Source organism: Notolepis coatsorum, assembly GCF_963971535.1.
Source record: "Notolepis coatsorum genome assembly, chromosome: 3".
NCBI classification, from domain to species: Eukaryota; Metazoa; Chordata; class Actinopteri; order Aulopiformes; family Paralepididae; genus Notolepis; species Notolepis coatsorum.
In genome coordinates, this window is record NC_140167.1 from 80,125,540 (window position 1) to 80,138,607 (window position 13,068).

The 13,068-nt window shown below is 43.3% G+C and overlaps 1 protein-coding gene across 1 annotated transcript in view; it reads right to left on the minus strand.

The window, feature by feature from the left end:
• Positions 1-13,068, minus strand: part of bcar3 (BCAR3 adaptor protein, NSP family member) — a 143,737-nt gene that overhangs the window by 74,314 nt on the left and 56,355 nt on the right. The window lies entirely within an intron of this gene.

Consider the following 13,068-nt stretch of genomic DNA (forward strand, 5'->3'; position numbering starts at 1 on the left):
GACATGTCAATATCTACTCAGCTTATATTCTTTAACACATGTCAATATCTACTCAGCTTATATTCTTTAACACATGTCAATATCTACTCAGCTTTCTGTGTAGCTGAAGCTAAAAGTGTCAAGTTACCACACATTGGACCAGGACAGGTTCAACCTATCAGTGACATCACACATGCAACTCAGATTTCAGGGAAGTACAGAGAAGCTCTCCCTCTCTCCAGGGGAAGAAGGTGAAGGTGACAAATTTTGCACAAATAACAAACTGTATAGTCAAAGACATGTCTCCAAGAGGAGTTAACCATACAAAATATTTATATGAAAAGGTTGGATGGCCCTCTCTGGTTGAAAGGTGTAACTATCATTGGTATTAGTTTATTTTTAAAGCCCTTATTGGTAAACTTCCCTCTTACATCACAACGCTGTTGGATCTTGGAACCTATTCTACAGGTTCAAACGACACGAGTCTGCTCTGAACAAGGAACAACTGCTTAGTTAGTTGTGTCTATATCTATGAATCTACTGTTAACTGTGTGTTGTTTTGTGAGCTCGTTGTCGCTGTAAATGAGGGTCACCTCAGTGTCTCCCAAGTTGAAATAAAGGTTTGAAATTAATAATATTAACCCTTTCACTACCACACTACAGAAGGTTAACCCTTTCACTACCACACTACAGAAGGTTAGCCCTTTCACTACCACACTACAGACGGTTAACCTTTCACTACCACACTACAGAAGGTTAACCTTTCACTACGACACTACAGACGGTTAACTGGACAGTGGTAGTGGTAATCGGAAGGTTCCTGGTTCAATTCCTCCCGGGCAGCATGTCAAAGTGTCCTTGAGCAAGACACTTAACCCCTAACTGCTCCTGATGAGCAGGTCGGCACCTTGCATGGTCGCCTCCGCCGTCGGTGTGTGAATGTGTGAGTGAATGGGTGAATGTGAGCAACAAAACATTGTAAAGCACTTTGGCTAAAAGCTGTTATATAAATTACTATGTATGTATGTATCAGAATTGTCATTATCAATTGCACACAATTAAAACACTGGCTACATGACAATCTACACACACATATACACAGGCTATACAAGATGAAACTCTTGGGTGATGCCAGTCTCTGTGTGTGTGTGTGTGTGTGTGTGTGTGTGTGTGTGTGTGTGTGTGTGTGTGTGTGTGTGTGTGTGTGTGTGTGTGTGTGTGTGTGTGTGTGTGTGTGTGTGTGTGTGTGTGTGTGTGTGTGTGTGTGTGTGTGTGTGTGTGTGTGTATCTGTGTGCGTGAGGATAATATTTTCCCGTCTTACACAACATAATGTGTGATATATCATGAGTCACAGATACACAATACAGATACCTGTTAAATACTGGATAGCATTTAGGTAAATACTGGCTTCAGTACAGAAACAGTACAGTAGTAATAGTAGTAGTAGTAGTAGTAGTAGTAGTAGTAGTAGTAGTAGTAGTAGTAGTAGTAGTAGTAGTAGTAGTAGTAGTAGTAGTCATAGTAGTAGTAGTAGTGGTGGTAGTAATATTAATAATAGTAGTAGTAGTAGTAGTAGTAGTAGTAGTAGTAGTAGTAGTAGTAGTAGTAGTAGTAGTAGTAGTAATAGAAGTAGTAGTCGTAGTAGTAATAATAGTAGTAGTAGTCATAGTAGTAGTAGTAGTAGTAGTAGTAGTAGTAGTAGTAGTAGTAGTAATAGAAGTAGTAGTCGTAGTAGTAATAATAGTAGTAGTAGTCATAGTAGTAGTAGTAGTGGTGGTAGTAATAGTAATAATAGTAGTAGTAGTAGTAGTAGTAGTAGTAGTAGTAGTAGTAGTAGTAGTAGTAGGTAGTAGTAGTAGTAGTAGTAGTAGTAGTAGTAGTAGTCATAGTAGTAGTAGTAGTGGTGGTAGTAATAGTAATAATAGTAGTAGTAGTAGTAGTAGTAGTAGTAGTAGTAGTAGTAGTAGTAGTAGTAGTAGTAGTAGTAGTAGTAGTAGTAGTAGTAGCAGTAGCAGTAGCAGTAGCAGTAGTAGTAGCAGTAGCAGTAGTAGTAGTAGTAGCAGTAGTAGCAGTAGCAGTAGCAGTAGCAGTAGCAGTAGCAGTAGCAGTAGCAGTAGCAGTAGTAGTAGCAGTAGGTAGCAGCAGTAAAGTATAGTCCTTTAATAGTCATATAATCTACAGACAGCAGTAATAGTAACATGTGACCAGACCAGCCTTACCTTGACATAGTCCACTGTAGGGTCCAATCCAGTAGGAGGGTCTCTGGGGAAGACAGACAGAGACATGGTCCTGTTCAATGAACACATCCTGGTACCGTCACTAGAACTGCTTCTCTCCTGGTCCAAACGGTCCTCAACCAGAACCAGCTCCTATTGGTCCAAATAGTCCTCAACCAGAACCAGCTCCTATTGGTCCAAATGTACTCTCCAGTGGTTCTCATACAGGCTACCAGTCCTGGTTTCTACTGGTCCAAATGATCCTCAACCGGTTCTGATACTGGTTGATACCAATGTTACTGGTCCAAATAGCCCAGTTTTGGTCCTGCTGATGGTTCCGTAGTGGTCCAAACAACGCTGAACTGGTTGAGATAACTTCTATTCCTCACTGGTTCCAAAATGTTGTGATGGGTCTGACCAGGTCCAGCGTCCAACTGGTACCAAATGGTACCTCAGTCTGTTAGCTACTAGACTAAGCCAGAATGAGAAATCATCTCAGTTACCCTTGTACTATGCAGATGTGTTATATGGTCCAAATGAGGCCTTACAAGCGTAAATTACAACTGAACTGATTCAAAGTAGTTCAAATTAGCCTTGTTTCTGTCCACATAGATTTTACCGGTCCAAATTAGCCTTACACTGGTCCAGTTTGGTTTTGTGATCCAGCTATAGTAGCCAATCAGAAGCTAACACACAGAGAAGCTAACTGCAATGCCAATGCTAGCTGTGTGGTCCCCATGGGTCAGTCTGTGGGTCCTATGGGAGAGGCAGGCAGCACATAACTAGTAGAATGTCTTGCAGGCTGAGAACTAAGCTACTTTTCCCTCTGAGGGCGGACCTCTCTCTCTCTCTCTCTCTCCCTCCCTCCCTCCCCGCCACAACACACATCACAGACACACGTTTGGCCTTGGGAGCCCACTGACAAATTCACACGGAGGCCAGAGCATGTGTGCGCGCGCACGCACACACACACACACACACACACACACACACACACACACACACACACACACACACACACACACACACACACACACACACACACACACACACACACACACACACACACACACACACACACACACACACACACACACACACACACACACACACACACACACACACACACACACACACACACACACACAGTATCACTGCCTAGAGTCTAAAGAGAGTAGTTGTGTTACTTTATGTTACAATATGTTATCAAGGAGCCTGGTATAACCAATCATATTATAAAGGACCCTGGTATAACCAATCATATTATAAAGGACCCTGGTATAACCAATCATATATCAGAAGCTATCAGCAGTGTTCTCATGGGGACTAGCAACATGTTTAGCTGTAAACCCCCTCAACTAAAGATCTTAAATTATGTAACTGTTTAAACCCTCTCAACTAAAGGTCTTAAAGTGGTATTTAGTTATGTAACGGTTCAGCAGGCTGCTTTCACATGCAGCAAAAAATTTAAATGTCTTTCTTTCTTCCTTCCTTTCTTTCTTTCTTTCTTTTTTTCTTTCTTTGACTCTCTTTCTTTCTTTCTTTCTTTCTTTCTTTCTTTCTTTCTTTCTTTCTTTCTTTCTTTCTTTCTTTCTTTCTTTCTTTCTTTCTTTCTTTCTTTCTTTCTTTCTGTGACTCTTTCTGTGACTCTTTCTTTCTTTCTTATTTTCTTAAATGTTTCTTTCTTTCTTTCTTTCTTTCTTTGACTCTATTTCTTTATTAAATCCGTTTCGGATTGTTTTGTCAGATTATTAAATCAGAAGAGAGGAGGGGAGAGGAGAGAAAGATGATAGAGATGAGAGAGAAGGGAGGAGAAGAGAGATAGAAGAGAGGAGAGAGAGAAGAGGGTAGAGGGAGAAGAGAGAAGGATGAGAGAGATAAAGAGAGAGAGAGGGAGAGGGAGAAGAGCGGAGGGGAGAGAGAGAGGGACGAGAAAGGAGGGGAGAGAGATGAGGAGAGGGAAGCAGGAGAGAGGGAGAGAGAGAGAGGGAGGGAGGGAGGGAGAGAGAGACAGAGGGGAGTACAGGAAGAAGGTGTGGTCAGAAAGATAAACTAAAATAAGAGTTTCCAGGCAAAAAAACACTTTCACTGACCACTACTGCCATATACTCTCTCTCGCTCTTTGTATATATATATATACAGTATATTTAAGCAATGATACACAAGGAGCCGTGGGATGTCATGAATATTGCCATGGCTGTGATGCGCCCACAGCCACGAGAGCGAAGCTCAAGTATTGTCACAGCCGTGGCAATATTCATGACATCCCACAGGCTTCCGAGTGTATTATTGCTTTTATACAGCAATATAGGATGAAATACAGACAATTCTAGGGTATTTTATATTGATTTCAGTGAACTTGCAGTAGAATATTTTTTCCTAAAAATTTCTCGTTGCTATGGAATTTCAAATGGAGTAGTAAGCTTGGCAATGCAAACAAATTACGTATTAGTCTAATCTAATGCAAGCGAAAGTCATCAGCACCTCGGACAGTTCCGGGAGTTGGCCCAGTTCAATGCCCATATATAGTTATATTGTTTTTACCAGCTCACAAGCAATGCTATATATATATATATATATATATATATATATATATATATATATATATATATATATATATATATATATATATATATATATATATATATATATATATATATATATATATATATATATATATATATATATATATAGTGTGTTTATATATAGTATGTATATATATATATTAGGGGTGTAAAGATTAAATATGTGACTACATTGATACGTAGGGACCCTGGATGGATCTAAATGTACCATGAATCGATGGCCTCAGTTCTAAGGGTCTGAATGGGTTGTTGACTGAAGCTTTGCTGCTAATTCAACTACTGTTGAAGATTCACTGATCTTCTTCTCTGGGGTTAATGGCAGCTTGCATGCTTGGTGTTGCATTTACTGCCACCTTCTGGAGTGAGGTAACTCCTACAGTAAGTGTCCACAGCTTCTCACGTCGAGTCTGACGAGACTACATGAGTTGACAATGTCTCAGGAGGTAGTGCGCTAGTCTGGTAATCAGAAGGTTTCTGGTTCGATTCCTCCCGGCAGCTCCTCCTTGAGCAAAGACACTTAACCCCTAACTGCTCCTGATGAGCAGGTCGCCACCTTGCATGGTCGCTTCCGCCATTGTTGTGTGAATGTGTGAGTGAATGGGTGAATGTGAGGAACATTCATTGGATAAAAGCTGTTATAAAAATACAACATTACTACTACTCCTACTCCTACTCCTTATTTAGTTATTTATTTATTTATTAAAAAGATTACCCAGGGACAGTGCACATTAATCAACATCTTCAATTTCCACATCAATGTAAATGTGCCAGAATTAGCTAATGAGCTAGTTTTCATCTGTAGTCCCTGCCTACCATGCATGTCTTTATGGTGTGGGAGGAAACCAGAGTACCTGGAGGAAACCCACACAAACACAGGGAGAACATGAAAACTCCACACAGAAAGGCCCCCTGCTGGGGTTCGAACCGAGGACCTTCTTGCTGTGAGGCAGCAGTGCTAACCACTGGTCCACCGTGCCGCCCTACTCCTACTCCTCCTCCTCCTCCTCCTCCTCCTCCTCCTCCTCCTCCTCCTCCTCCTCCTCCTCCTCCTACTCCTCCTCCTACTCCTCCTACTCCTCCTCCTACTCCTCCTACTCCTCCTACTCCTACTCCTACTCTTACTCCTACTCCTACTACTGCTACTATTCCTACGACGACTACTACTACTGCTACTGCTACTACTACTACTACTACTGCTACTACTCGCTACTAACGTTAGCATTGCTTGTGAGCTGGTAAAAACAATATAACTATAAAACAAGATGATGTGTGACGACATGGTTTACAGTGAGTGTACCATCACATCTAAGAAGACATTTGGATTAAAGATAGTTCTACAGTTGTATTTGGTGGTATATAGTCAGGTCTGGATTACAGATAGTTCTACAGATTTATTTTGTGGTATATAGTCCTGACTATAGTCCCGACTGTGATGGTTTCAGCTGTCCCAACTGTGATGGTTTCAGCTGTCCTGACTGGTGGTTTCAGCTGTCCTGACTGTGGTGGTTTCAGCTGTCCTGACTGTGATGGTTTCAGCTGTCCTGACTGGTGGTTTCAGCTGTCCTGACTGTGGTGGTTTCAGCTGTCCTGACTGGGATGGTTTCAGCTGTCCTGACTGTGATGGTTTCAGCTGTCCTGACTGTGGTGGTTTCAGCTGTCCTGACTGTGGTGGTTTCAGCTGTCCTGACTGTGGTGGTTTCAGCTGTCCTGACTGTGGTGGTTTCAGCTGTCCTGGCTGTGGTGGTTTCAGCTGTCCTGACTGTGGTGGTTTCAGCTGTCCTGGCTGTGGTGGTTTCAGCTGTCCTGACTGTGGTGGTTTCAGCTGTCCTGTCTGTGGTGGTTTCAGTTGTCTGTCCTGACTGTGGTGGTTTCAGCTGACTGTGATGGTTTCAGCTGTCCTGACTGTGGTGGTTTCAGCTGTCCTGACTGTGATGGTTTCAGCTGTCCTGACTGTGGTGGTTTCAGCTGTCCTGACTGTGGTGGTTTCAGTTGTCTGTCCTGACTGTGGTGGTTTCAGCTGACTGTGATGGTTTCAGCTGTCCTGACTGTGGTGGTTCCAGCTGTCTGTCCTGACTGTGATGGTTTCAGCTGTCCTGACTGTGATGGTTTCAGCTGTCCTGACTGTGGTGGTTTCAGCTGTCCTGACTGTGGTGGTTTCAGCTGTCCTGACTATGGTGGTTCCAGCTGTCCTGACTGTGGTGGTTTCAGCTGTCCTGACTGTGATGGTTTCAGCTGTCCTGACTGTGATGGTTTCAGCTGTCCTGACTGTGGTGGTTTCAGCTGTCCTGACTGTGATGGTTTCAGCTGTCCTGACTGTGATGGTTTCAGCTGTCCTGACTGTGATGGTTTCAGCTGTCCTGACTGTGGTGGTTTCAGCTGTCCTGACTGTGATGGTTTCAGCTGTCCTGACTGTGATGGTTCAGCTGTCCTGACTGTGGTGGTTTCAGCTGCCCTGACTGTGATGGTTTCAGCTGTGCTGACTGTGGTGGTTTCAGCTGTCCTGACTGTGATGGTTTCAGCTGTCCTGACTGGGATGGTTTCAGCTGTCCTGACTGGGATAAGATAAGATAAGATAAGATAAGATATTCCTTTATTGATCCCTTGGGGAAATTCAGGCATCATAGCAGCATGGGGGGAGGGGTACAGGTAGTAAAACAACACAGTATACAGGTAGTAAAAGACAACACAGGCAGTGTAAACAATTTGATCAATATGGTCAATATAATTTACTATCTGACTAGCTGAGGAATATTCACATTATTCACAGTGTCACATGAGGTGCAGTATGCATGAGGTAGTGTTATAATTTACTATCTACTGAGTATACATTAATCAAAGTACCAGGGTAGTCTACTTTGTCCCCTTGGGTTCCTATAAGTCCCAGGTCAATGTCTGGTAGCAGTCGCTGTCCTGACTGTGATGGTTTCAGCTGTCCTGACTGTGGTGGTTTCAGCTGCCCTGACTGTGATGGTTGCAGCTGTCCTGACTGCTAGCAGGTGCTGCTAGACTCTGTGCCACAAACATGAATATTTGGACATTAATAACGTTCGACGGCCCACATACGGGCCGTCACGCCCGTGCTCTCCTCCGTCGGCTCCGGGCTGTGTTTCTCCCGATCATTCAATACATTGTTGGAAAGTTGAATTTTCCGCCTTTCGATCGTCACCTCACTCAACCTATTGCGTGCTTCGGGTCTCGAGTTACAAGACGAAATATCCGGCGAGCGTAATTTGACAAGCCGTTCCGGTGAGTGACCCAGTCCGGTTGTAAACGGTCCTGAACTGACCAGTCACCACTGATGGTGAAAATGATTGACCACCGTTGTAGCCAAGGAGCGAGCGTCTGCTCCGAAAGCGATCCCAGCGCTGATTACAACGAGAAGGGGGCAGAAGAAGATCAACAAGTTCTTTGTTTTGACTCGCGCATCTGAATGAATGGAAGCGGACGGCCATTTTGGATAATCACGCTGAATTATTGCGGTACACACATTAAATAAACCTTTGTAAAACACAAATTTTCCGTGGGATTTTTATAAACTTTGGACCTGTATGACTATAAGACTTCAGGCTATGGAGCCGTTATGTTTTCCAGTTCCTACCTCTCAGCTGGAACCCAAAAACAGGCATCTGGCAACAAGTCAACACAAAAGTAAGGAGCAAATATTTTATTCAGTGTGTTTCAAACCTCTTTTTCTCTATTTCATTAGCACTCAAAGTGATTTTTCTGAAGAAACTTCAGAATGTTACCTTTCAAAAAAGACCAGACTCATGCATGTGCTATAAGTATAAAGTATAATAATCCCAAATTACTTTGGGTATGCAATCAATGGTGGTTAGAATAGTGTCCGTCCAATCAGAACACTCTCCAAAGCCATGTTGGGGGTTAGAATAGTGTCCGTCCAATCAGAACACAGGGTTCGCAGGGAACCAGGGCTAGTGTAGTCAGACCTACATTCCTTATGGTTAAAACACCATGAGAGAGTTAGAGAGAGAGAGAGAGAGAGAGAGAGAGAGAGAGAGAGAGAGAGAGAGAGAGAGCGAGAGCGAGAGCGAGAGCGAGAGAGAGAGAGAGAGAGAGAGAGAGAGAGAGAGAGAGAGAGAGAGAGAGTGGTTCAGGGTGGTTTCCAGTTCATTCGAGTTGTTGTTCTGTCAGTCACAGACCACAGAGCCTCAGCAGCTAACTATAGCACTCCAAGTGGTGTGTGTGTGTGTGTGTGTGTGTGTGTGTGTGTGTGTGTGTGTGTGTGTGTGTGTGTGTGTGTGTGTGTGTGTGTGTGTGTGTGTGTGTGTGTGTGTGTGTGTGTGTGTGACTCCTGAGCTTTTGATATACAGTATGTAACCATTGCATACTTGTAGCCCTCTTCACCCTGCTGGCCCGGGTTAAGCTGCTCTAGCAGAACTGGAGGCAGCCCAGATACAGGTGTATGTAGTAGTCATACTGTCCAGCAGCATAACTAGTAATAATAATAATAATAATAATAATAATAATAATAATAATAATAATAATAATAATAATAATAATAATAATAATAATAATAATATATATAAAATTTGTAGGAACGCTTTATATTTGTGGAGTGTAGAAGAACATAATAACTAGTAAGAGAGTAGAAATAACATAAAATAAGAAGGGCTAAAACTAGTAAAATAATAAAAGAACATAAAATGCGTGGGGCTAAAACTAGATAAAAATCAACAAAAAGGCTCTGTTAAAAAGATGCGTTTTGAGGCAATTTTTTAAAGCATCCCACAGTCTGTGGTGCTCTCAGGTGGTCAGGGAGAGCGTTCCACAGACTGGGAGCGGATGAGCAGAAAGCCCGATCTCCCATGGTGCAGAGTTTGGTCCTCGGACGCTGGAGGAGGTTTGCCTGGCCGGAGCGGCGGTGTCGTGAGGAGGAGTGAGGGGTGATGAGTTATTTAAGGGGAGAGGGGGGCGTTTCAGTGGAGGCACTGGTGAGTGAGCAAGGAGACTTTGTACTCAACCCTGAGTGAGACAGGGAGCCAGTGAAGGGACTTGAGCTCTATTCTGAATGTATTGTAGCTTTTGGATGTTCTTGCTCGGGATCCCGATGATCCAGCCTAGTAAGAGTAGGATTATGTACAGATATACATATAGTATCTACACATACAGTATGTAAAAGACTATGTGCAGGTAAAGGTAACTACAGACAGGTGTGGATATATATATATATATATATATATATATATATATATATATATATATATATATATATATATATATAATATATATACGGTGGGGTACAGACAGCTTGTTATGAACTCTCTGGATACAGACAGACAGCTTGTTATGAACTCTCTGGCTACAGACAGACAGCTTGTTATGAACTCTCTGGCTACAGACAGACAGCTTGTTATGAACTCTCTGGCTACAGACAGACAGCTTGTTATGAACTCCTGGCTACAGACAGACAGCTTGTTATGAACTCTCTGGATACAGACAGACAGCTTGTTATGAACTCTCTGGATACAGACAGACAGCTTGTTATGAACTCTCTGGCTACAGACAGACAGCTTGTTATGAACTCTCTGGCTACAGACAGACAGCTGTTATGAACTCTCTGGATACAGACAGACAGCTTGTTATGAACTCTCTGGCTACAGACAGACAGCTTGTTATGAACTCTCTGGATACAGACAGACAGCTTGTTATGAACTCTCTGGATACAGACAGACAGCTTGTTATGAACTCTCTGGATACAGACAGACAGCTTGTTATGAACTCTCACGTTAACCACTACCACACCGTGCTGCCCTATCAATCAATCAATCAATCAATCAATCAATCAATCAATCAATCAATCAATCAAGATAGACAGCCAGCCAGCCAATCAGTCATTAAAAATTCAGCCAGCCAGCCAGCCAGCCAATAAGTCAGCTAATCAGACAGACAGACAGATACCCAGTCAGTCAGTCAGTCAGTCAGTCAGTCATTAAGCTAATCAGACAAACATACATCCAGCCTGACAGTCAGGGATATGGTGAGACGTGCAATAGCAGCATCCAGCTGCAGAGGGGTGTGTGGCTCTACAGATAGAACTGAACTAAACAGACTTCATTACAGAGTACAGGATTACAGAGTAATCCTAATGTTATTCTTATGAATGCATTCAAATAATTCAGATAGTGGCTCGTCTTCAAAATACTGAAAACAAACAAGAACAACTGAATCAAATCAATAAAAGAACACTAAGATCCAGCAAATCAATAATAATAATAATAATAATAATAATAAAATAATAATTAATATAAATAATAATAATAATAATAAATGTTTTTTTAAGTGAGCTGCTGTTTCTATTCAGCTGGTTGGGGGAAGTGAATGAATAGCTTCCACTGACGTGCCCTTGGGCAAGACTGTGGTTGTACTGGGCAGCTCCTAGTGGTCAACAGTGTCAGACTGATTGGCCCCGACAGGCACGTGACGCGCAACTTTCTCTGCCGAGCGGCAGAGCTTGCGGAATTACGTAACCGTCCAAATACGCCATGACTTTCATTCGGCGCTATAGCTCTCCTGGCAGAGCAGCGTCCTGCGATCCTGCGGTCTGTTGTTGTTGGTGAGTTCGAATCCCATCAAATCTTTTTTTTTAACATGATTTTTTTTTTTTTAACGTGTATTCTTTCGCCGGTTAAGGTTAGGCATGGTTAAGGTTAGGCATTGTTTCGGAGTTGGTTAAGGTTAGAACGGTTAAGTTTAGGCGCTGTTAAGGAGCTGGTTAAGGTTAGAGTTTGTCTTAGAGAATGGCAATATTCTTTCTATGGTTAAGGTTAGGCATGGTTAAGGTTAAGGTTAAGGTTAGGCATTGTTTCGGAGTTGGTTAAGGTTAGAACGGTTAAGTTTAGGCGCTGTTAAGGAGCTGGTTAAGGTTAGAGTTTGTGTTAGAGAATGGCAAAGACAGCCTATTTCCGCGCGACAGCTCTCAGCAGCCTCGTTGCGCGTCCTGAGTTTGCCGCGTCACGTGCCTGTCGGGGCCAATCAGGCCTACCCCGGAAGTCACTTACTGTTGCGGAACAGGTACACGCGTACTGGGCAGCTCCTAGTGGTCAACAGTTTCAGACTGTGGTTGTACTGGGCAGCTCCTAGTGGTCAACAGTTTCAGACTGTGGTTGTACTGGGCAGCTCCTAGTGGTCAACAGTGTCAGACTGTGTTGTACTGGGCAGCTCCTAGTGGTCAACAGTGTCAGACTGTGGTTGTACTGGGCAGCTCCTAGTGGTCAACAGTGTCAGACTGTGGTTGTACTGGGCAGCTCCTAGTGGTCAACAGTGTCAGACTGTGGTTGTACTGGGCAGCTCCTAGTGGTCAACAGTGTCAGACTGTGGTTGTACTGGGCAGCTCCTAGTGGTCAACAGTGTCAGACTTTGGTTGTACTGGGCAGCTCCTAGTGGTCAACAGTGTCACACTGTGGTTGTACTGGGCAGCTCCTAGTGGTCAACAGTGTCAGACTGTGGTTGTACTGGGCAGCTCCTAGTGGTCAACAGTGTCAGACTGTGGTTGTACTGGGCAGCTCCTAGTGGTCAACAGTGTCAGACTGTGGTTGTACTGGGCAGCTCCTAGTGGTCAACAGTGTCAGACTGTGGTTGTACTGGGCAGCTCCTAGTGGTCAACAGTGTCAGACTGTGGTTGTACTGGGCAGCTCCTAGTGGTCAACAGTGTCAGACTGACAAAAGACATCTGCTGACAGGAAACTGGTAAATACAACATCAGAGGGGTAAAAGTATACTCTTACTCCTAACCCCTGCTTCTGATTTGCAGGTATTCCTGATAGCGGCCTATGAGATCCTGCACTACTATCATAGACCAGAGAGGAGAGGAGAAATGAGGGGAAGAGAGGAGAGAGAGAAGAGAGAAAGAAAAGAAGAGAGGAGAAGAGAGGAGTTGAGAAATAAGGGGAACAGATGAGAGAAGAGAAGAGAGGAGGAGAGAAGAGAAGAGAAGAGAGAGAAGAGAAGAGAGAGAAGAGAAGAGAGAAGAGAAGAGAAGAGAAGAGAAGAGAAGAGAAGGAAGAGAAGAGAGGAGATAGAGATAGAAGAAGAGAGAAGAGAGAAGAGAGAAGAGGAGAAAGAGATAAGAGAAGAGAGGAGAAGAGAATAGAAGGGAATAGAAAGAAGAGAAGAGAGGAGAGGAGAAAAGAGGAGTTGAGAGGAGAGCAAAAGAGACAGACAAAGAGATAAAGAGTTCTATGATGTCTCTCTCACACACACCACTGGCTACATCAGATACAGTCAGCGGTAAACTCGACACCAGATGGAGAGATGAGACGACATGATG